Raw genomic sequence first — 26075 nt, 5'->3', positions numbered from 1 at the left:
CCGTTCCTTGTAAAGGCTTTGCCTATATATTATTTGTTATAAGTTATCTGTAAACCGGCACGATGTGCAAACGGTTGTCGGTATATAAAATCAAATAAATAAATAAAAAATAAATAATACCATGCACAAAAATCCATGGCAGGTCTACCACAGCTTATTACATCGGGCCCATAGATGGAAACCTGTGAAAAGCCTTGAAATATGCTTAAGTGTTGTGCAACATATTTAGAATGTGAACCAGAATAAACGCGTTGTATCCCATGTTGCAGGTATTTGTTGAGAGGAAAAGCAGCATATTTCCCTACGTTTTGGTACTATCTGTCACCTTTTAGGAAACAAGTAGGGGTGTGCATTCGGATTGACCGCATTAGTAAAACGCAACTCATATTTTTTTTTTACTTAAAAAATTGATTCGACATAAACGATCGGATTTCCCACATATCGAACATAGATATGTTCGATATGTGGGAAATCGCGATTGTTGAGCCAAAATAAAAATATAAACCCCCTCACCCTCCTTAATCCCCCCCCCCCGACTTACCACAACTCCCTGGTGATGGAGCGAGGAGTGAGGACGCCATTTCTGCAATCCTTGGCGAGAAGCATGTGACGTCGGCGGCACGTCGAGTGACGCCGGCGTCACGTGATTCCCGGCTCGTTCGCGCCGGACGGCTCGTTCGGCCCAAAAAGAACTTTTGGCCAGCTTGGGGGGGCCTCCTGACCCCCTCAAGCTGGCCAAAAGTTCTTTTTGGGCCGAACGAGCCGTCCGGCGCGAACGAGCCGGGAATCACGTGACGCCGACGTCACGTGATTCCCGGCAAGTCACGTCACGTGACGTCACGCCGACGTCACGTGATTCCCGGCAAGTCAGGAGGCCCCCCCAAGCTGGCCAAAAGTTCTTTTTGGGCCGAACGAGCCGTCCGGCGCGAACGAGCCGGGAATCACGTGACGCCGCGTCACTCGACGTGCCACCGACGTCACATGCTTCTCGCCAAGGATTGCAGAAATGACGTCCTCACTCCTCGCTCGATCACCAGGGAGTTGTGGTAAGTCTGGGGGGGGGATTAAGGAGGGTGAGGGGGTTTAAATTTTTTTTTTGCACATATGTACATATACCCAACTCATTGGATTTTTTTTATGTCCATATTGGCCGCAAGTGGGACCCCCTTTCGGACATAAAAAATATGAACATAAAATTTTGCTCTGCACATCCCTAGAAACAAGCATAGAGAATCCATCTGTGCATATACATGGATTGTGAGCACTTTTCAAGTTTGACCCTATTAAAAATGACCTTACCTTTATTGGATCAAGGTCATTTTCAAAAGAATAGGTGTCAGGACAATATACCACCTTTTTTCCCTCTCTCCTAAATTTGACCCTGATTAATCTATGGGCACAAGAGCTGTCTTGCCTCTGGATGATTGGATGAATTTAACCAGTGTACACATGATAATTTACATTGCAATTTTAAAGCGCTAATAAAAAGGATGGGAAGAGGAATTGGAAAACAGGGACTGACAAATCAGTGAATGAGTTAGGAAGCAGGAAAGGGCAACTATATTCTTGCTGCTACTGATTCCTACTCCCTATCCTGTCTTTGATAGTGATCATCATAATGCTTCATTTCAGAAAAGCATGCATGATACCATTTGGGATGTGTCAAACACAAAGGTGATTTTTCTCATTTTGTTGGTTGTACATTACAACTCTTTACATATGAGACTGATTTGCAAGTGAGATGAATAAGGATTACAAAACCCATGTAATTACTGGCAGAGGGCACTTACAATATATGGTGTAATTTCTGGTGGGACTAGCATAAGCAGAACTGACATGCCTAAATGTTGACTCTGATGATTCCTGCCAGACGAAACATATTGGGTTGCATTCCTGGCAGTACAAACTTTTATAATTCTTGCCAGGATAAACATGCTGGTCTACATCTCTGGCAGCAAAATATGGATTCTCTTCCTTCCTGGACAAATGTGCATGATTGCAGATGAGACATTCAGAAATATTTGTCGCTCTGACAAATGCTTTGGAGTTGAATTTCTGACAGGATTAACCTACACTGCAGAATGTTTGGCTTGAGGAAAGGTACAGGGTGAAATTTGTTTATAATGGAAGCCTGGTATGTACCAAAATAAATAACATAGCAATGATGTCCCTTCAGTCTAATCTTCATGAACCTTGCCAAGATAAATATTTGGAAATTTATGGGATGGAGTGACTGCAAAACAAAGAACTCTAAAATTTGTAACAGGTCATAGGGAGGATATTTTACTACTACTGCTGATCACTTCTATAGTGCTACTTGACATATGCAGCGCTGGACAAAAACTCGTAAGAGAAAGTCCATGCTCTGTAGAGCTTACAATATAATTAAGACAAATACACAAGGTGGAAGAGGTTTGGGGAATTTCAAGTAATAAGAAAATGGTTACAATCAATAAGGTTGTACCTGGGGAAAAAGCTTGTTATAAAATTGCTTGCCCGAAATGCAGGTAAAGTTGCTTGCATATGTCCTGTAATTGCATAAGTTTACCCAGAATGAGCAGAAGTGTTTATGGAGAAAGGATTAGGAAGAGATTTGCACTTACACAAATGCTTTTGCATTTTCCAAAGCATGCAGTGACTTTTCAAAGGGATATCACATGTAAAAATAGCATATCATGCATGAATAGCATGTACTCGTACTTGTGTACATGCTCTTTTATAAATGCTGAGAGTATGCATGTAGTTTCCATTTTGCATGTACTTTTTCCCTTTGGAAAAAAAGGAGTGGGGCAGGTTTCAGGAGTACAGTGGTAGTTGTTATTTTGGATATATAATATATGTGTATACATTACCAAACTTATTCGTACCCTTTTACATCTGCTAATTTATTCCCACAAGTGAAAAATCAGTCTCGTCTATAGGTTTTGGGTGGGAGATGGGTGAACTGGTGGTGGTTCAGGGTGAAATGTTAGACGGTTTAGGTGAATTGGAGAGGGACTGGGTAAACTGGTGAAGATATCAGCGAACTGGCGATTTAAAGTCCACCTGCAAGTATTTTCAAAATGGTATATTTATAAACGGGCGAATCCTAAATCCCCCGCACGCATAAAATCCGAGCGTTAGGCGCGCGGCCAGGCCTTGCACGAGCTACGCGCATTTTAGAAGGGGCCTGGCCACTGCATAACTCCTGTTATGCGCAGAAGTGCTGGAGGCTGGAGGCAGCCGATAAATTTGCCGCTGTACCGGGGAAGGGACTGATGGCGTGTGCAAGTTGCTACTGCTCCAATGGTGCAGTAAGCAACAAAATAAAAATAAAAAAGGCAGGGTAAAGGGTTTAGGGGGTGGGGAAGACAGGGGAAGAGGGAGAGAGTATGGGCAGGGGGGTAGGGAAGTTCCCTCCCAGTCCTCTTCTTAATTGGAGAGAACTGGGAGGGAACTGGGAGAGGCCCATTCTCGTTGCTGTGCGTAATTTTCTAAAATTAGCCCCCCCCCCTACACATGCGCATGCGGATTATAAAATCCGGCGCACATGTGCTCGCGGCCCCCAGATTTTATAACATGCATGCGCTGGTGCGTGCATGTTATAAAATCAGCACATCCATGTGTGCGCACTGGGAAGCGCATGGACGCGTGCGCGCACCTTTCAAAATCTACCCCATTTGCATATGTTATAAAATGCCTGTCTCTATATATAAATTGGGGTTATTGAAGTAAAATTTAAGACCTGCCCGTGTGCGCACGTTTGCTGGCGTGCACACATTGACACACCAATTTTATAATATACACGTGTATATGCGCGCGTTATAAAATCAGCTATCCGCGCGCACAATTTTATATTGATGTGTGTATGTGCGCGCGAATGCTGTCTCGAGCATGTTAAGTAAGGGGAATTTTAGAAGGCACGCACGGCAAAACTATAGGCCTTTTTCCCAGTTCACTCTCAGATTGCCCCAGTAAGGGAGAGGACTTCCTAAACCCCCTAGTTAACTTGCCTCTCTTTTACCCTATTAGCCTCGAGCCTTAAAACCCTGCTGACCAGCCTCGCTTTTTTTGTTACACAACTTACATGCTGACCATAGCAGAAGTAAAGTTACGCAGTAGGGGACCCCAGTGTGCGCTTGTGCGAGTAACTACTTATGCACTGACTTCATGGTGCAGTCTCAGCCTGCCCGTGTCCCACTCACGCCCTGCCCAGACCATGCCCACGCCCTGCCCTTTTCAGAAAGAAAAATTGTTATGCGCATACCAGGAGATACGTAGGTACCCATGTGGATTTTAAAATTTGCACGGCGCATGCCAAGTTGAGTCACATACGTATCTCCCAGCTTTGGCACACGTACGGCTTTCAAAATTGATCAGATAATGCATAAATGTAATATTTTTATGCACCTTAAAATATACGCGGGGCTGAGATTCAAAAGGCATTTACATAGAAAACTGAAAAGTTATCTGTCTAAAGTTGTCATTTCTCAAAGGCTTATCGCACGCGATACTGCCTTTTCGAATGCAAATTAGGGGGAAGGAAGGAGTCGGGAAGGAGCGGAGTCGGCGGTGTCTTCTCTGCCGGCGATAATGTTACTAACATTATCGTCGGCAGTAGCGCGTCAAATAGCACCACCTTTCACTGTGGCGATATTTGGTGCGAAAGCCGGCACACCGCCACGGTGCGAAGGCTGCGGGCTTTCGCAGGCCTGCCCCCCGTCCCCCCCGTTTTCGCAGGATGGATTCATCATTCTGCAAGGAATGATGAATCCAGGCCTAAATGAGCAAACCACGATTTTAAAACTTTCACCCAGCTATATTCTAGATGGATAATGTTATCCGGTTAAGTCGGGGGGGGGGGGGGGGGGAGAATTCCAGGTGTGGGCAATAGGTGTTTCCAGGAGCAGCAGAGTTAGGTTAACCGGCTAACTGGCCGCGCTGTAGGGCAGGTCTAAAGTTAGCCGGATATACCCATTCGGCTAACTTTAAGATAGCCGGGTATGCAGCGCCACTGAATAATCCGGTTACGTTAGCCAGATAGGTGCATCTAGCTAACGTAAGAAGCCATTCAGTGCCTGATATCAACACCACACATGTATATTTATAAAATACATAGAGAAAATATGTTTTTTGCATTGGAAATATTCGAACATACTAAACACATGTCCACACTTTTGGAGCAGAACTTTGTGAAGCTCCCACCACACAGTTTATAAAATACTATCATAAATCTCCAAGCCTCTAATTAAGTACATAAATGCTATACTGCGACTTGGTTAGAAAGTTAAGCTCCAAGCATGTACATTTTCCTAAAAAATGTCTGCATACAAATTAGCCAGTACATTTGTTTGTGGGTGATTTTGGTGGTGTAGTGGGACCCTTGGTTGGATGCACTCTGGGGTTCATCCAGCAGGTGGGAAGCTTGACTTCCTAGGCCCTTGGCATGGACACGGTCTGTGTCAATACCAGTTCATCCAAACCCATTGAACTTCTTGAAGGTGCAAAAGGTGATGATGGAAGGGGCCAAAACACACACACACACACACACACACACACACACACACACACACATACACACAAAACACACCAAGACTCTCTCTCAATGATCCTGTCTGAGGAAAAAACAAGTCTCTGAGTTTAAATTAGTAAAACAATATTTTACATTAGCAACCAAAATGCAGGCCAGAATGGTAAATATCAAAAACAACATAAGAAAAATCAGCGTGAGAAAAGCCATAGTCCCTGGAGCCGTGCCTCTCCTCCTTGCAGCTCTATGCTCTCTTGCACCAGCATCCATATCCAGCAATCCTTCCTCTCATAGGGTAGGATAGCCCTGTTGCAATTCCAGCATTTAGAAAGGCTGAGTAAAGGTGAAAAAAATTTCCCTCAGTCCAAAATCTAATCTTCCAAAGTCAAAATCAATCCAGCTACTCCTACTGGAATGTACACAAAATCTCAACTCTTGCTTTATTCCTTCAGCAAAGGCAACAATAATGATCACATCCAGATAACAGGGGGAATCTCTTCTGTAGGAATTGGCTCCAATAGAGGTGGCAAAAATAGTAAAAGTCCTCAAAACTCAAAATCTGCTCTCTTGGTTTCCTCCATTACAGCAGAGAAACTTTTTCTCCTCCTGGTCAGTTCACCTGGGGGATGGCGAAGACCTAAATCATAGGGATGTGAATCGTGTCCTCGATCGTCTTAACGATCGATTTCGGCTGGGAGGGGGAGGGAATCGTATTGTTGCCGTTTGGGGGGGTAAAATATCGTGAAAAATCGTTAAAAATCGTGAAAAATCGAAAAATCGAAAAATCGAAAAATCGAAAAACCGGCACATTAAAACCCCCTAAAACCCACCCCCGACCCTTTAAATTAAATCCCCCACCCTCCCGAACCCCCCCCCCCCCCAATAACTTAAATAACCTGCGGGTCCAGCGGCGGTCCGGAACGGCAGCGGTCCGGAACGGGCTCCTGCTCCTGAATCTTGTCGTCTTCAGCCGGCGCCATTTTCCAAAATGGCGCCGAAAAATGGCGGCGGCCATAGATGAAAAAGATTGGACGGCAGGAGGTCCTTCCGGACCCCCGCTGGACTTTTGGCAAGTCTCGTGGGGGTCAGGAGGCCCCCCACAAGCTGGCCAAAAGTTCCTGGAGGTCCAGCGGGGGTCAGGGAGCGATTTCCCGCCGCGAATCGTTTTCGTACGGAAAATGGCGCCGGCAGGAGATCGACTGCAGGAGGTCGTTCAGCGAGGCGCCGGAACCCTCGCTGAACGACCTCCTGCAGTCGATCTCCTGCCGGCGCCATTTTCCGTACGAAAACGATTCGCGGCGGGAAATCGCTCCCTGACCCCCGCTGGACCTCCAGGAACTTTTGGCCAGCTTGTGGGGGGCCTCCTGACCCCCACGAGACTTGCCAAAAGTCCAGCGGGGGTCCGGAAGGACCTCCTGCCGTCCAATCTTTTTCGTCTATGGCCGCCGCCATTTTTCGGCGCCATTTTGGAAAATGGCGCCGGCTGAAGACGACAAGATTCAGGAGCAGGAGCCCGTTCCGGACCGCTGCCGTTCCGGACCGCCGCTGGACCCGCAGGTTATTTAAGTTATTGGGGGGGGGGGCTCGGGAGGGTGGGGGATTTAATTTAAAGGGTCGGGGGTGGGTTTTAGGGGGTTTTAGTGTGCCGGCTCACGATTCTAACGATTTATAACGATAAATCGTTAGAATCTGTATTGTATTGTGTTCCATAACGGTTTAAGACGATATTAAAATTATCGGACGATAATTTTAATCGTCCTAAAACGATTCACATCCCTACTAAATCACATGCTTGGGGGATTTTTATAGTCCTTTAAGGGCTCCTACTTAAAGGTATGGATAAGTCCCCAAAATTGGCCCACCCTCTATTATGCTAGAAAAACAGAGAAACAACCTAGTGACAGGCAAAGCTGGGTCACAGTGGTTTAATTTTCAAAGTGAAATTACATGTGTAAGCTCCCTATACAAATTCGTATAACTTATGCATGTATTTGCTGCCAACTGTAGTTGGGTTTTACAAAATTGCCCCCAAAGAAGGGAAATAAATTGAAAATTAACTCCATTAAATCTGAGCTATTGTGAATCAGAGAACCCTCATCCTTAACACCTGCTTCTATGATCAAGTTATGTGGGATAGTGCTCCCCATTTCAAATGATATCCAAGTTGATCCCCACTTGACTTTGAAAGCACATATAATAAATAAATACAGAAAATAAATACATAAATAAAAACATTGCCTCTGTGATCCAGGGCTGTTATTTTGTTTTATGTCAGATCAGAGATATAATTGTGATTTGCTCACCATGGAGGCCTTGTGAACAGTTTGCAGACCCTCAAAAATAGATTATTATAATGCTTTTTACATAAGGTTGCACTTAAGAACTTTTTGCAGGCTACAGATTGCGCAGAATTGTTTGACCTGATCAATTGAAGGCAATCATTTTCTTAGCACTGAAACAATTACATTGGTTACCAGAATCTTTATGGCCATGTCTTAAAATAGTGACACCAGTCTTTAAATTTTGGTTCAAACTGTAGCTCATGCTCCAGAAATGAATTTATTCCACACAGTAAAGGACACATTGTTCCTTATTACTTTAAAAATATGAAAGAAAAAATCCTCTTCTCAGAGATCAATGTGCAAATCTACAGGGAGTATGACTTTAATTTTCTCCTGTGAAGACAGATCAAACAACATTGTTACCTTACATTTCTTTAGTCTCTGAAAGATCTTTTTTTATTACTTATCCTGCAATTTACAAAAAAGTTTGAGTGTCATCTCTCCCATTTCCTCCCGTGCTACTGTGCTTTGTTTCCTTTGTTTCTCATAATCACTTGCCTGCTTTAAAGACCCCAGAAGCCAGGTTAGAGTTTTGGCAAAAAATAAAATTATTAAAAGTCCACAAACCAGCTTGCTTACCCAGTTTTGAAAATGGGCCAAGGAGGGTGTTCTTGTGTTCATACATTTAATATATATAATTTGAACAAAGCAACATTAACTCATGTACAATCTATAAGACTTCATTTTATAGGGCAATGCTTTTATTTGAAATGCAATGTGACATTTCCCATTTCATGTTGTTTTGAAAACTAAAGGAAAGAAAAACAAAATTATGTTTGCTTGTGGTTCATTTTCTTTTCAAAATTCAGCACCAAAAGTGCCCCTCCTGACTTACATAGTGCAGCCCCCCAAGACTTCCGTAGCACCGCCCCTTCCCACAACCACTTCCTCCATCCACAGGTCAAAGGCGGAGCAGGGCCACATTTTATATGCTAGAAATTACTAATGGTGCCAGCCTCAGTCTTCCAGCACTGTTTACGATTGTAGCACGGGTGAGGCAGGAGTAACCAGAGATCGCTTCTGCTAAGAGAAGAAAAAGACGACATGGGGAGGCCAGAGATAGGGAGGGGGGATTAAGGGAGAGGTTTGTGGGGGTTTGGTTTTGTATTTGTTTTTCAGTGACTGTCACTGTTTATAAAACAAAACAAATGAAAATGAACACAATTTCATTTGTTTTGCTTTTGTCTGGTTTTCGAAGCAAAATGGGAAATTTGGTTAAAATTTTGTTAAAATATCTCATTTCCTTTTCAATGAATGCACATCCAAAATCCTTTCATGTAATCCCATTCACTCATTTAGATATGTGAACCATGTTCCATACTCACATCCTTGAATCAGTTCTGAGCTATTCTCATTAAGAAACAATGGGCCTCATTCCCTAAAGTATCGCAGGCCTGCGATACTTTAGGGAATGAGGGGCGGGGGCTGAAATGGGGGGGCGGTCCTGCGCTAGCCGGCAGCGATCGCACTGCCGCGGTGCGATCGCTGCCGGTTTCGCACCCAATAGCTCCACCATAGAAGGTGTAGCTATTGGGCGCGAAGTAGGACGTGGAAAGACCCTTACCTTTTCGTCGTCCGCGGCGTCTTCGCGGAGTCGGCCCCAGTGACGCCCCGACTCCTCCTCTTCTGGGGCCGACTCCGCCCCCATCTTGGTTTCATGTGCAATCCGTCTGGTAAATGACCCCCTATGATTGCAAATGTCATCCTGAGACTGTATCACCCCTCTCAGATGCCAGCATCTAATTCTTCTGGCCATGATATCAATTTCTTGCACTTTCAGGGAAAAGGGGAAAATGTACACAGAAAACAATGGTGTAAGGGTAACACTTCTGATGTTTTCCTTACAGGCTAAATTTCAGAATTGTGCAAACACCCAACAGAGCCTTTTTCACAAGGATTTTACTTGCAGAATGTTTTCATGTGGAAATTCTAATCCCTTCAAGAATTTACAGGAAATTAAATCTTTGGGTATAAGACGCACCATTTCAAACTCCTACGTGCAAACAGTATAGTCTTGTATCCTTTTCTTTTACCCTATTTCTGGCTGAAAAGTTGACCCTACACATACACCACGTGCACCCTGATACTGATGTTGAGCGCGTGGGGTTTGCTGACCAGCATGATTTCAGAATGGACTTCTCTATTTCTGATGTTCCAAAGTTGGCTGAAAACAAGGGAGGATTTTTATTTTTCCTGCCAGAAATTGTGAAGGAGCGATAAGATGTGGTCAGCCAGGAATTACAATGTTCATTTATTTATTGCTATTTATTTCTTGCTACTTTCACATTAGTGTGCTCAGAGCAGGTTACAACAAGCAAGAAAACATCACAATGCAAAGCATGTCACAAAAAGAATAAATACAATAAGGGGTAGATTTTAAAGCATGCGCGCGGGCGCACATGTGCGCACGCTACCCGGCGAGCACACATGTACGCCTGATTTTATAACATGCCCGTGCAGGCGCGCACATGTTATAAAATCGGGGGTCGGCACGCGCAAGGGGGTGCACAATTGTGCACCTTGCGTGCGCCGAACCCGCACGAGCCGCGCTGCCTTCCCCCCATTCCCTCCCAGGCTGCTCCGAAATCAGAGAGGCTTGAGAAGAAACTTCCCTACCCCCCCACCCCACCTTCCCTTCCCCTACCTCCCCCGCCCTTTCCCACCTACCTTTTTCCTTTTTTTCCTTTTGTTACAAAACTTACTTCAGCTCTGGGGCTGAAGTAAGTTGCACGCGCCGGCCAACTGCTGGCGCGCGATCCCCGGCACAGCAGCAAATGGCCGCTATGCTGGGAGCCTCTGACCTCGCCCCCGGACTGCCCCTCCCTGCCCACACCCACCCCCGGACCGCCCCTTTAGTAAAGCCCCGGGACTTAGACATGTCCCGAGACTTTACAAGCATCGCCGGGCCTTTATAAAATAGGCCCGGCGTGCGTAACCCCCCTTATACGCGTAGGGCTTTTAAAATCCAGCCCTAAATATGTAAATGAACAGTTTACCCAAACCACCACTCCTACTACTACTACTACTTAACATTTTTATAGTGCTACATGACATATACAGCGCTGTACAAACATCCAAAAAGACAGTCCCTACTCAACCGAACTTACAATCTAGGAAGACAAACATACAGGACAAGAGACATGGGGCATCTCATAAAGTAAGGCAATGGTTAAAAAGAGAAGAAAAGAAAGTTAATTAACAAGACTAGAAGCAGACAATCAGGCATAAGATTTAAAAGCGGTTTCAAAAAGATGGGTCTTCAGATGGGGTTTAGGTACCAGATAATCATCTAAATTCTTCTTTGTCAGCTGGAACGCACGAACCACTAGAGCTAAACAAAAATGTTGTCACTGCTTTTGCTTTCCAAAAAATTCGAAAGGTCACTTAATACCCTAATTTCTTTAGGGATCTCATTCCTACACTATGGGCCCATATGAGAGAAGGCTTGATTTCTCATACCTTGTAATCCAAATGCCTTAACCAATAGTAACTCCAGCTGGGCAGTTAGAGATGGCTGCATAACTCTAACCAGCTCATGAAGGGATAATTTGTCCCTCAAATAGCCCGGAGTTATGTCATGGAGAGCTTTAAGAACATCTGATACAATGTCCATATATCTGTAAAGACACAAAGCATACTGTTAATAGGGAGGTATGGGACTGAGGAGAGATCCTTCAGGCCTGGAGGCACAAACTAGTCAGATTCCAGCCTTTGTTAAACTACTTTATGTTTATTTGCAGCTTTAACATATACACAGTAGTAGACTGCCTTTAACAGTGTACTCTAATTACTCACAGTACCACTTCCCTCAGTATTCACTCAGCTTCATTACAGTTCAGTATTTGGACAGCAATACCCTATAGGTGTGGAGGAGTAACCTAGTGGGTAGAGCAGTGGGCTATGAACAAGGGTTCAAGTCCTGCTGTTGCTCTTTGTGACCTTGGGCAAGTCACTTTACCCTCCATTGTCGCAGGTACAAACAGAGGGGGTCATTTATCAAAGTGCTTTGTGGCATTTTTGCATGCGGTAAGCACCTTTAACACATGGTGCAATACAAATCAGAAAAAGGGGAGGAGTTTGGGGTGGCCAAGTGGGCTGGCTTCACAACTTTGTGAAGCCATATCACACGGCTTTTAACTACACCTTTTTCATTTGCATTAAGCCGTGCGATATGGCTTTATTGCGCTTTGTTATGTTTTCTCAAATATTGCCCAAATCTCATCTTTAGGTGAGTTTCCTCACTCCGAAGGTCATCAAATCTTCACAAGAGAGCACTGTTCTGTTCATATGTCTCATTCTGAATGTCAAAGTGGCCCCTAACCCCCTACACTAATACCTAAACCTCACCTCAAGTAACTAGGTGGACCTCATAGAGAGATATAAATACCTACCTAGTATGAGGGCATTATGGCTTGGTGCTCACTCTCTCTCTCTCTCTCTCTCTCTCTCTCTCATGGTTGTAGGTAGGAATTACAACAATCCTGGCACTTAACATTTCCTATTGCATGCAATATTTAGTGCATTTTGATAAATCCAGGCCTTAGATTATAGATTGTAAGCCCTCTGGGGATAGGGAAATACCTACGGGTACCTGAATGTAATCCACTTTGAAGTGCTGAAAAAAGTGTGCAAAGCAGAATATAAATAAAAATAAAAGGAGCTGTCTTCCTCCTGGAGACCTGGGCCTGGTCTGGTTATCCCCATCTGGATCCCAGCTCTTATTTCCCAGTTTCTGATTGCGCCTTCTGAGCCCCTCAGGATCCTGCCCATAGAGTATACTCTCTTTAAGGAATTTAAGGTGGACCAGGCATCTAGCCTGTTCCTGCATAGGTAAATAGAAAAACACTAGGGGGACTGCCTCACAGGAGGATAACATTCAAACAATTCTGCATGGCCCCATATCCACATGTATATGGCCACATGGAGATCTACTATAATATTTTATAACCTGCACATATCAGGTATGTGCAGTTATAAAATACACGTATGTCCTCATCCCCAACATATGCACATATATTTGATTATGTATGAGTACCTGCAAAGCATTAAAAGTGCATACCTTTTCTACCATTCTATAAACGTACATGAGTATATTTTATGCACGAAAAATATAACTTGCTCACGAAAAACCCTGATTTAGATGTGGAAGTTGATATATTTTAAAACATATGCATGTAATTGAAATCACCAGTTTGCTGATACCTTCACCAGTTCACCCTATCCTTTTCCAGGTCATCAAAATCTTCTTAGTTCTTCACAGTGAACTCCCCCCAGACCTCCCATCCAACAAAAGCAGATAAAAGACTAGTCAGATATCAATTGCGCAAGATAATTTGCAGGAATAAAATAGCATGAATACGATGCCAAATGTACTCATGTAAGTCTCTTATAAAATAGCAACTTACAATCATAACTCTTAACCCTGCTCTGGAATGCCCTTACACTGCCCCTTTTTTGTGCAGATAAATCTGTGCATGAAAGCAAAAATATGCACACATTTTTTTATGTTTATAAGATAGCATGTATGTGAGTACAAGCAACTTTTGTGCATATATGGCAATTTTATATGCAGAACTTTCAAAATTCACCCCGAAGAGTCCAGATGCTTTATTTTTATTTTATAGAAGTGAAAGCTACAGACTACTTAGGGATAGTTTTGCAATAATTTATAATTTTTTAAAATTCCCTTTCTCTAGGCATTCTGCTATTTGTGGTCTTGGCCATTGTTTGTATAAATGAAGGGTCTTATACCCTGGTCCTCGGAGCACCACAAAAGGATCTGTTTTCAGGACATTTATTTTGCATGCAGCAGCTCTAGTGGATGACTGGATTTTATATTTCACTCATCTTGAAAACTGGACCTGTTTGCTGATCTTGAGAACTGGAATTTGAGATCTCTTCCTACCCCCATCAATTCTCTGTGTGCAGCAAACAGGAGAGAGAAGAAATAGAAAATGGAAAGCAGCCCTTGGAAGTGAAAGGTACTGAAAGCAGAAAAAAGCCCAGGACCTATTGGATTAGAAAAAAAATGCTCAGACAGAAATGGTAGAAAATATTGTATTTTAAGTTTAGTGATTGGAATATGTTAGCTTTGGAAATGTGCGCAATGCTGATGTCTTTATATTTTGCGCCATACAGGAGGAAATGCATTTTTATTCGTCTTTCTCCAGTGTTGCACTATATGTAGAGTTAAGAGTCTGACTTCTTGGGATTTCCAGTTCCATTTGCTGTCTATATTTTTCTGTTTCTAATTTGTCTAAAGGTCTATCTGTTCTGTATGTGTGACAAAGGTGAGATATTTTACTAGTGTTTAGTTTATGTGTAGGGGTCTGTAACAGTCCAACTTGTTCTGTTTTCTTAGTAAGAAGTGTAATGGTGATCATGGGCCCAATGTAATATTTGCAATGCTCCTTTTCATAGGTATAATTATGTTTATGTTTATTTATAATATATACAACCTAAACAAATAATCTAAGTGGTTTCCAGAAAAATGCATACAATAAACATAAATACCAAAATATAAAAACAAATAAAACATACAATTCAGTATGAGTTCTAGGAATTAGTACTGTTTTGGTATGGCACATTTGCTATATAGGTTTTGAATATGTTTTTATTGGGTTTTGCATTATTTCCAAGGATTATGGAAGTGGAGAGCTTGCATTGCTTTTATTGAGGTGACTCTAAAATGTGCCTATTAAGGTGGATTTTAAAAGCCCAGTGCTCAGCAAAACTGGGAGATAAGTGTACAAGTCAGGCCGGAATACACCGAACAGATTTCAAAAGCCACCCACATACTCGTATACTTGCCACTACTAAGGATGTGCGGGGAAAAAAAATTTGATTTCATTATTCGGTTTGTTTTCGGCAGGTATTTTTCACACAAATTTCAGTTCATGAATTGCTTTATTCATTTAATTCATGTCACCTTCCTGGAAAAATGCCGGTGCTAGGATCTCCCCCAGTCCCCGTTTACCTGGTCCAGTGGGGATCTGCTGGCAAGAAAAAGGCCAAGGCCTTGCTAGGTCACCACAGCCTCAGCCTATTCAAGGCCGAGGCTTCGGCCTTGGCCAGAGCCCAGTCCCAGAGCCCAGACCCAGGTTTGATGCTGCAGCCCAAACTGACTCCGGGGCCTCAGCCTACACAGGCCTGATGACGCGACCCAACCCAGAGGCCGGGTCTCAATGCCTGGACCTCGGCCTGTACCTAGATAGAAAAAGTGCATGCTTTCATTGCATTGATGATATTTTCGCATCATGAAACATATATGCGTATGGTGAAAGGTGTTCATATGTGCATTTTATAAGCTATGTGGACCAGACATGCACAGGTTACAAAATAATATAGTAGATCACCACACGCCTGTAAACTTGCTCCTCCTCCCTTTGAGCATATTTAAGTAACATGCTTTTCTAAGTCTGTCTCTTTCCTTTTCAATGTAGCTGATCAATAAATAGCATATGTTGAAAGACATGGATGCAAGTGCCCTGTATCATCATATATTGGCTACAGGAAGGAAAATTAAAGTTAAAAACATGAAGCTATCTCATTTAAATCTCTTATTTTCTCTTCCTAATGTGCCTTGGGTGCAGTCTTTCTCATTTCCTGAGGTTTCTGGAATAGTAACTTTTTTTCCTAATACCGATGAAGAACTCATATACAGAGGAATTACACACCACAGAGTGTTGTTTTGGTTTGTTTTTTTTTTTAATTTTGCTTATAAATGCCAACATACATCTATGAGAGCAGGGCAATGGATGAGTATTTCCACTGTTCAACAGCCACCTGCCACCATACAACAGCCATCTGCGCTTGTGCTTATATCATCCAATAAAACAGAAATCTCAGGTAAAAACATCACAGCGAACAACAGCTTGAACTTGGAGATCTGCTGTGACCCATCCACTGTACAACTGGAATTTATATATCCACACAAAAGACACAGGATGCAACACACATGCCACATGTGCTGTTGTTTATAATGGATATACAGTTATTTATAGTTTATGTATTGTTATTCATATTGATGTTCTATTTTTATATCACATATATTGATAGCAATACTGTCCATTAAAGCATCTTATGCTAATTATCTTATCATAATTCTGAATTTCTTCCCATCATCTCCTTCTACTGCCCTCCTGCCTCCCCCACTGTGCTAGGAGTTCCTGTTCCAAATATGCCCCCTTCAAAGCTACTTACAAGCCACCTAGCATACTTCAACCCATCACCTCATCCCTGCCCCCCCCCCCTCTCTCTTTCACTTGTTGCCTGTAAAATACCCCATCTGCAACCAACAAACTTGTTTATATTCATGATTTCATCATCTCTCATTCCCTCCAACTTTTGGTGCTTACTGAGACCTAGCTCTCTCTTCAAGACTCTGCCTCAGTCACTGCCCTCTTTCTTATCTTTTCTCCTACATAGCTTATTCAGATGGCCTTAGTTGTGGTGGAGCTGTCTTCTTTCCCTCTTCTGCATGTTTCAACCCCTCCTTTCTTCTCAATGCCATTTCTTTTCCTCCTTGGAGGCACACATCATCCATCCATTCACCTCACTATCTCCGGGTAGCTGTTATTTACAATCCCCTTAAGTCTCCCTTCTCCTTCCTCACTGACTTCAACACCTGGGTTTCCTTCTTCCTTGAGCTATCCTCCCATTTCCTCATCCTAGAGGACTTTTATTTTCATGTTGAGACCCATTATTGTTATATTTCAAGGTTCCTTACCTTCTACTACCTTTCCCCATCCTCACATACCTGTTTCCTTGCCTCAAGCCCTGTCACTCTTTTCTTTGAATAACATAATTTATGCTGCTAAAGATGGCTAATGCTGGAGTTACAGGTGGACAGGAGGGTAGGGGCAAATTATTTTTTTTGTGGGGGGAGCAGACATATATGAGCTACATAGTTTTGTCCTTGGGAGGTTTGGGGGGGGGGGGGGTGGGGGGTGGGGAGGGAATTGGGTGCTATGCCTGACAACATTTTTAGTAATTTTGTGGGATGTTTTGTTGTGATATAAAAGGGAGAGATATGCAGAAGAGATCTCGATGTAACATGTGATAAGAACATAAGAACATAAGAAAATGCCATACTGGGTCAGACCAAGGGTCCATCAAGCCCAGCATCCTGTTTCCAACAGTGGCCAATCCAGGCCATAAGAACCTGGTAAGTACCCAAAAACTAAGTCTATTCCATGTTACCATTGCTAATGGCAGTGGCTATTCTCTAAGTGAACTTAATAGCAGGTAATGGACTTCTCCTCCAAGAACTTATCCAATCCTTTTTTAAACACAGCTATACTAACTGCACTAACCACATCCTCTGGCAACAGATTCCAGAGTGACAGAAAGCATAGCCCCATAAGAAAGGAAAAATATAGGAATATTGATTTATAGTTATAGGATGCAGCTTTGTGCTTGAGTTCTTTGTAAAACTTTCTGTGTCAGGCATCCTTCCCTTTCTTCTAGTCTGATAAGGACGCAGGCTGGAAACTTCAAGGACACAGACAAAGAAACACAGAATACAGTATATTGGGAAGCTTGTAGGGGTGTGCATTCGGATTGACCGCATTAGTAAAACGCAACTCATATTTTTTTTTTACTTAAAAAATTGATTCGACATAAACGATCGGATTTCCCACATATCGAACATAGATATGTTCGATATGTGGGAAATCGCGATTGTTGAGCCAAAATAAAAATATAAACCCCCTCACCCTCCTTAATCCCCCCCCCCCCCCGACTTACCACAACTCCCTGGTGATGGAGCGAGGAGTGAGGACGCCATTTCTGCAATCCTTGGCGAGAAGCATGTGACGTCGGCGGCACGTCGAGTGACGCCGGCGTCACGTGATTCCCGGCTCGTTCGCGCCGGATGGCTCGTTCGGCCCAAAAAGAACTTTTGGCCAGCTTGGGGGGGTCAGGAGGCCCCCCCAAGCTGGCCAAAAGTTCTTTTGGCCAGCTTGGGGGGGCCTTGGTCTGACCCAGTATGGCATTTTCTTATGTTCTTATGTTCTTATCACATGTTACATCGAGATCTCTTCTGCATATCTCTCCCTTTTATATCACAACAAAACATCCCACAAAATTACTAAAAATGTTGTCAGGCATAGCAAAAGTTCTTTTTGGCCAGCTTGGGGGGGGGCAATAGAATAGAATAGAATAGAATAGAATAGAATAGAGACAATAAATTGAAGAACTTTGTCATGTTGCCAGTGTTAGGTACCTGGGCAAAGACACTATGCATATGTGTACAGCAAATATGATGATTCCCAGAAGTGTGGTTAAAACAACAACAACAAAGAAGCAATTACTGGACACCTTTTTCTCTGATATTTGCCCACACTGGACAGAGATTACTGCTAAACTGGAAAAACAGATTTTGCATCACTTGCTGGAAACAGAGGCTACTTAAGGACTGCAGAAAGTAGGGGTGGGCAGATTTCTTCACAGTCCACTGACCCGAACAGGAGCTGCATGATTGAGGGTCCCCTGCCGTTCTTTTACCCTCATGAGAAAGCTTGCAATCTCCACTCACAAGTCAGAGGACAGCTTGATGAGGGGAAATGATTTGTGAACAGCGCTTGCCTGTATTATAGCTAGCTATTGTGTTAATGATTATCGCTGCTGTTTTTTCTCTGTCTTGTGTATGCCACATGTGCTCATTCCCATAAGTGAGCACTAGGGTTTAACATTTCTCACTTGGAGAAGTTGTTAGTACAGTATATATATTTTTCATATATATACACATACACACACATTTATATCTCAGATTATTCACACCAGACATTGGCTGCCATAGTTTGTTTGCCTACTCCATTTCTCTTAGAGACTCCTACTTGCAGGAACCCATAATACGTTAACTATGAGGAGAAATAAGCTCCTTTTGCCTTTTCATGATAACCCCCACCCCTCAGCTCCATCTGTCACAGATGTGAAGTGGAGAATCATGCCTGGTGGCCTGGAAGGATTTTATTTTGCCACTAACTGCCTGTATTTTGAAAATAGCCAAGTAAGGTAAAAAATATCTAAGTAACTTTGAACCTAACTGATTATATTAAAATCTAGCCAGTTAGATTTAAAAGTTATCTGGGTACATGGAACTGGATAACTTTAGCTGAATATATTCAGCGGGAGTTTTGTCCCGCTGAATATCCATGACAAATTATATGGCTAATTTTTGCTGGATAAATTGCCCACTCCCTGGTTTGCTGAACATGGACCACTATAGTTTTTATATTTCTGGTATACCAAAGAAGTGAGATCTGTGGAACTGTGGCCTCCCAGAATTTCTGTAACTATTTTAATATTTCCTTGGGAAGAGAGGAGGGATGTGGCTGCCTCCAATGTATCACAAGTTTTCATTTGGCTGAGGTTCCCAGGTAGAGAGTCCATCAAGCTAGGTTGAGAGAACATTGTACAAATCTCATCTTTGGGTGAGTTTCCTCACTCTGAAGGTCATCTTCACAAGAGAGCACTGTTCTGTTCGTACATCTCAATTTGAATGTCAAAGTGGCTCCTAACCCCTACACTAATACCTAAACCTCACCTCGAGTTACTAGGTGGGCCTCCCATAGAGATATAAATACCTATCTAGTGTGTGGGCATTATAGCTAGTGTGTGGGCATTATAGCTCTCTCTCTCTCTCTCTCTCTCTCTCTCTCTCTCTCTCTCTCTCTCTCTCTCTCTCTCTCTCTCTCTCCATAGGTATTAGCTCAAATTGCAATAAACTCACCCCTTTTCCTATCACATGTGATATTTAGTGCATTTTGTAAAGGGGCTAGATGAACATTAAATAAGGCAGTCAATAAATCCAAATTCTGAGGCATCCCAGAAACTAGGCACATGGATTCCGATAGTGTCACATTTATTTTTACCTGAAAAGTGCGAGTAGAAGATAAGGTTAAAATCAATTAATCTCTGTACCCTCCATGCCAATTGAAGATAACCTAGAAAGTAAAATATCATGAGATAGAGTATCACATCTGATGAAACATCCAAAGCATTACAATTACAGACCTCCCTTTATCAAGCTCTGTCAATATTGTATTTGTCACTAAGCCTAACAAAGTTTCTGCCCCATAGTGAGCCCTAAACCCACATTGATTTGGATCCAGGATTTTATTATCCTCTAAGCAGTCATTGAATTGCTTAGAACATATTTTTCAATAATTTTTGCTGAACTTGGCAGATGAAAAATAGGTTTATAATTGGTTACATCTTTTTATCAGCTGTTGTCTTTTTTTTTTTTTGCACTGGTGTAATCCTAGCCTTCTTTAGAGTTTAGGAAGTATTCCTTCTCTAAGGGAAGTATAACAATACCACAACAATGTCTATTCAAATCATCCGGAAAGGGCAGGGATCAAGCACACTTATTTTGGCATTAAAGACAATATTGTTGAAAGAATCTCTTTATCTGATAATGATTGGAATACAGACCAGCCAGTATTTCTTATTACTGTTGTTAATAATTCTGTCTGATCCTCAACAATATAACTTTCATTGTCCATTTGCAATTTGTTGCATTGGAAACTAACTTTTCTATAAAAATAAAAAAGTTGCAATGGAATTAGCATCTAATTTTATAGCAGTAGCAACCCTTTACCACTACCCGACAAATGCCTAATTATAGCAAATAGTTCTAATGGGCAATTCAATGAATTCTGCTAGCCTCAAACATATTAATAATCATAGCTTCTTATTTTTTTGTGCCATCTTCTTTCCAGATGCCATACTATTTGTTTTAGATCCAAATATTTCTTGAAATACCATGGAGTCTTTTGATGTTATCTTAGCTATTACATAGTTACATACCATATTAATGATGGCAGAAAAAAACCAAATAGTCCATCCAGCCTGCCCAGCAAGTTTCTTATGGTAGTAACTGTCGCTCTGTGCAGTTACTCCCCATGTTTCTGTTAAGGTAGTAACTGCCACTCCATGCAAGTTACCCCTAAGTCTTATGTTAAGGGTAATAATATTAACAATCAAAACTAAGCAACTGTCAAACCCATACAAAATTACTGCTGGCAACATTTTTACAGGGTGAGCATCTTTCTTGATAATTCATACAATGCTGCTGCTTGAACGTGCTTTGCTTTTTTGACTTGGCCATAGAAGCAGTCCTGTGTGTTGTGGGAGTCTCAGTTTAGTGGACCCTTGGGCCGACCTGCTGGAGACTGGGAATAGATGGTCAATGTCTCTAAAATGAATAGCAGGCCAGGAGGCAGATATTCAGGCGGGACGTAGATGCTCTTCACCCTGGAAGCTGGTGCTCCCCCGGGAGGAGCCCGTAGGAGCCCAACCGCTGGGACTTAGGTGGCTTCACCCTTGGAAGCCGAAGTCCCCCCCCGGGAGGAGCCTGTAGGGGCCCGGCCGCTGGGACTTAGGTGGGTTGTGGATCAGGACAGGTAACTGGAACCAGACTAGGACAGTAGTGATACTGTAACTCGGTTTGGGTTCTGGAACCAGGCAGGAACTGTAGCAAGACTCATGTACTGGAACCAGACAGGAACTGTAGCAAGACTCGGGTACTGGAACCAGACAGGAACTGTAGCAGGTAAACAGGAACCAAGCAGGAACTGTAGCAGACAGGCAGGAACCAAGCAGGTACTGTAGCAAGTAGACAGGAACCAAGCAGGTACTGTAGCAGGCAGACAGGCAGGAACCAAGCAGGTACTGCAGCAGGAATGAAGCGACGAAGCCAAGTGAGTCACTCCGGGGCACAGCGCAACAGGAAACCAGGAAGCGAACCCATTGCAAGGATGGGATGGCCGAGGCTGGCTTATCAAGGCCGCAGCGTCTGACGTCAGGAACTGGGCGAAATCACCACTGGCGGGAAACGGGCTAGAAAGGCGCCCAAGTGGTGCGCGCCTAGGAGCAGAGCGTCCTCAGGCACCTGCGCGGTGGCGCAGCCCCAGCGGGGATACCGCCAAACAGGCCGCAAGCCAGGGCTCCGGAGGCGGGAGCAGGACCGGGAACAAGGCGGTAAGGGCCTGGTCGCGGTGCTCGCGGCCAGGACCGCAACACTGTGCTTTTTCCCTAATGTTTGCATATCATTATCCTGGACCATAAAAGTCAGGATTCAGCATTGGCTGTCATCTGAATCCAATTCCCCCCCCCCCCCCCCCCCCCAAATCGTAAAGCAATGCTACAGTTGCGTCAAAATCATGTAGACTCATTGGTTAAGGATAGTATTCCCTATGCCTTCTCTTAGGGGTACTGGCTGATCTCCATACTGGTTACCCCCATGCCCCTTTTCTTAATTTCCAACTCTAGCCTTTAAGGATCTATAATATTTATCCCATGCCTTTTCAATTTGTTTACTGTTTTTTTCTTCACCACCTCATCTGGAAGGGCATTCCAGGCATCCACCAACCTCTCCATGAAGAAATATTTCCTGAAGTTGGTTCTGAGTTGTCCCCCCTGAAGTTTGATATCGTGACCCTATTCTCTGGGGAGGCTACCTTCTCCATTTATAAGAGATAAAGGATGATTAGATGCTTCTACTTTTTTGTTAATCTAATTTCATTTTCTATTTTCTTACAGGCCTCCATTTGATCCCATTCGTTCTGAAATACATTCTGATCAATATTTCTTCTTCCAACATAAGTAAAACTGTATTTGACACTAGACATGTTGTAGCATGGGATAATAGGGATGTGAATCGGGCTTCGGACGATTGAAAATATCGTACGATATTTTCAAAATCGTCAGAAATCGAGGGCTCCCCCAAAACGATAGGAAAACCCCATGATATTGTTCATGGGGGTTCTCTTATCATTTTGGGGGAGGGCGGGAAAAACGGCACACAAAAATAACCCCTAAACCCACCCCGACCCTTTAAAACTAATCCCTTAGCTTCCCCCACCCACACAACCCCCCCCAAAAAACTTTTTACAGGTACCTGGTGGTCCAGTGAGGGTCCCGGGAGCGATCTCCCGCTCCTGGGCCGTCGGCTGCCACTAATCAAAATGGCGCCAATGGCCTTTTCCCTTACCATGTGACAGGGTATCCGTGCCATTGGCCGGCCCCTGTCACATGGTAGGAGCACTGGATGGTCCACGCCATTTTAAAGACTGTGGCAAAGTGGCACCAAAGTGACATGAATACCTTAAGGTACTTTAAAGGGGCAAAGGGGTACCAGGAGTGGCAAGAAGAGTGCTTTAATAGAGGTGCAAAGCAGCAGCGAGAGTGTCAAAAACACACCACAGCTTCAAAAGAGAGTACCGATAAGAGATGCATGAACCCTCGAAGGCAGCACGACAGGCAAAGCGGCAAGACAAGTGGCATTGACATCCTATAGCACAATGAAGGAGGAACATAGCAGGCAGAAAGACTAGCATCAACACACTGAGCAACCATGATAGTGGCCAGAATACCACAAGGAGTTGAGTGAGTCACCTGGTGTATGGCAGCAAGGCACAGAGGCAGAGGGTAGATACAGGCTGGCTACACCCAGGGAGAGTTCCCTTTCCTTTGTGCAGGAAAGGGCTCCATAGAATGGATTTGCCCCTAGAGTGGGGTGTTTCCATTGGCATCTAGTAAGCTCTCGCTGGTCTTTTAAAATCTGGTAGAGTTAGCAGATATACAAATGAGAATTTTCAAGGCCTAGGCGGAGGAGGTTACTATGTAAACAGCGGTTCAACATGGGTCAGAAGGTAGATACAGGCTGGCTACACCCGGGGAGAGTTCCCTTTCCTTTGAGCCGGGAAGGGCTCCCCGGAATGGGTTGGCCCCTAGAGTGGAGCACGAGCCTTCAAAGCATGGCGACCTGGAGCAGGGTCTCACTGTGTTGTGTTTGCCTCAGTCTAAGTACCTTGGAGATCTTTACTTGTTCTGAACATGGGTCAACAGGTGGTAAGAGATAGGCTGCAACAACGGGAAGAGTTCCCGTTCCTTTGAGCAGGAAAGGGCTCCTTGGAATGGGTTGGCCCATAGAGTGTATAATGGTACAAATTGTTAGGATTTAAGCATTTGCAAACAGATCATGACTTCATAAGCAAGACGGAGGAAGTTCTCTTCTCTGCCCTGAAACTAAAGAAAACTGTTTTATTTAAGGATCCATGCTGTGAAGGATTACTAGTTTGAATTGCCAGAGACTGAGGTTTCCATTTGCAATGAGGGTTCAGCCGTTAGGACTGGACATAAGGCCTGGCCGGACAGGCACAGCATTGGAGGACAGAGGTCAAGCTTTCGTAGGGACATAAGGCCTGGACAAACAGGCACAGCAGTCGAGGACAGAGGTGAATCCCACCTAGGGACATAAAGCCTGGACGAACAGACACAGCAGTCGAGGACAGAGGTCAAGCCCACCTAGGGACATAAGGTCTGGACGAACAGGCACTACAGTCGAGGTCCAACCCTTGTAGGGACAGGCACAGCAATCGAGGTCCAACCCTTGTAGGGACATAAGGTCTGGATGGACAGGCACAGCAATCGAGGTCCAACCCTTGTAGGGACATAAGGTCTGGATGGACAGGCACAGCAATCGAGGTCCAACCCTTGTAGGACATAAGGTCTGGACGGACAGGCACAGCAATTTTTTTTTGTTTTAATTTATTTATATTCTGCTTTTCACGCTTTTGATTACACTCAGTTACTGTAGATATTTCCCTATCCCCAGAGGGCTTACAATATAAGTCAAACTCTTGTAGGGACATAAGGCCTGAACGAACAGACACAGCAATACATGACAGAGTCAAGCCCAAGTAGGGACATAAGGCCTGGATGGACAGGCACAGCATTCGAGGTCTGACGGCAATCCCACCTAGGGACATAAGGCCTGGACGGACAGGCACCGCAGTCGAGGACAGAGGTGAATCCCACCTAGGGACATAAGGCCTGGACGGAGAGGCACCGCAGTCGAGGACAGAGGTGAATCCCACCTAGGGACATAAGGCCTGGACAAACAGGCACAGCAGTCGAGGACAGAGGTCAAACCCTTGTAGGGACATAAGGCCTGGACGGACAGGCACAGCAATAGAGAATTTCCTTCCTTTGTGCAGGTATGTTGTGGTTTGACCTGTCACTTCTTCCTGAACTGGTTCACTGCCAGAAGAAAATAACATCTTTTTAATTTCTGAAAGATAATTCAACAGAGGATGCTTATAGAGCAATGGAGACTGCCATTTGTGAAGCAAGAACTGAGCTGGAGATTATTTTTGAATACCCAGAAGCTATGAACTGTACTTATCCACTTCAGCTAATGACAAAGGAACATGAAGAGCTCTCAGAAATAAGAAAACCGCTACTCAAGTCAAAATCTAGAATATCAACCTATGTTGACTTTGTGGTTTACACAGTGCCTCCGTAAACAATGGGAATACAGAGGGTGAACTAGAGTGCAACTACCACCAGTTTTCAATAGTATTTGAAACATTACTGTTGGCAAGGTCATGAAAAATATTGAGCATATGAAATATACAAGGTCCAAACATCTTAAGTCAGGTTTTTATGTTTTTACATTCCAAATGTGGACGGACAGGCACAGTGATAGAGGTCAGGCCCTTGTAGGGATGTATGGCCTGGACAATAGACGGACAGGCACAGCATTTGAGGTTAGGCCCTTGTAGGGACATATGGCCTGGACAGTGGATGGACAGGCACAGCGTTTGAGGTCAGGCCCTTGTAGGGACATAAGGCCTGGATGAACAGGCACAGCAATCAAGGTCAAACCCTGGTAGGGACATAAGGCCTGGACGAACAGGCATAGCATTCAAGGTCAAACCCTGGTAGGGACATAATACCTGGAGAACAGGCACAGCAATACAGGACATAGGTCAATCCCACCTAGGGACATAAGGCCTGGATGAACAGCACAGCAATCGAGGTCAAACCCTGGCAGGGACATAAGGCCTGGACAAACAGGCATAGCATTCGAGGTCAAACCCTGGTAGGGACATAAGGCTTGGACGAACAGGCACAGCAATACAGGACAGAGGTCAATCGTACCTTGGGACATAAGGCCTGGACAGACAGGCACAGCAATAGAGGATTTCCTTTGTGTAGGTATGTTGTGGTTTGACCTGTCACTTCTATCTAAACTGGTTCACTGCCAGAAGAAAATGGCATCTTTTTCATTTCTGAAAGATAATTCAACAGAGGATGCTTTTAGAGCCATAGAGACTGCCATTTGTGAAGCAAGAACTGAGCTGGAGATTATTTTTGAATACCCAGAAGCTATTAACTGTACTTATGCACTTCAGGTGAAGACAAAGGAACAT

This window comes from Rhinatrema bivittatum, chromosome 5 (genome assembly GCF_901001135.1).
Source record: "Rhinatrema bivittatum chromosome 5, aRhiBiv1.1, whole genome shotgun sequence".
NCBI classification, from domain to species: Eukaryota; Metazoa; Chordata; class Amphibia; order Gymnophiona; family Rhinatrematidae; genus Rhinatrema; species Rhinatrema bivittatum.
The sequence above is the reverse complement of the archived record's forward strand: the minus strand, read 5'-3'. Positions refer to the sequence as shown.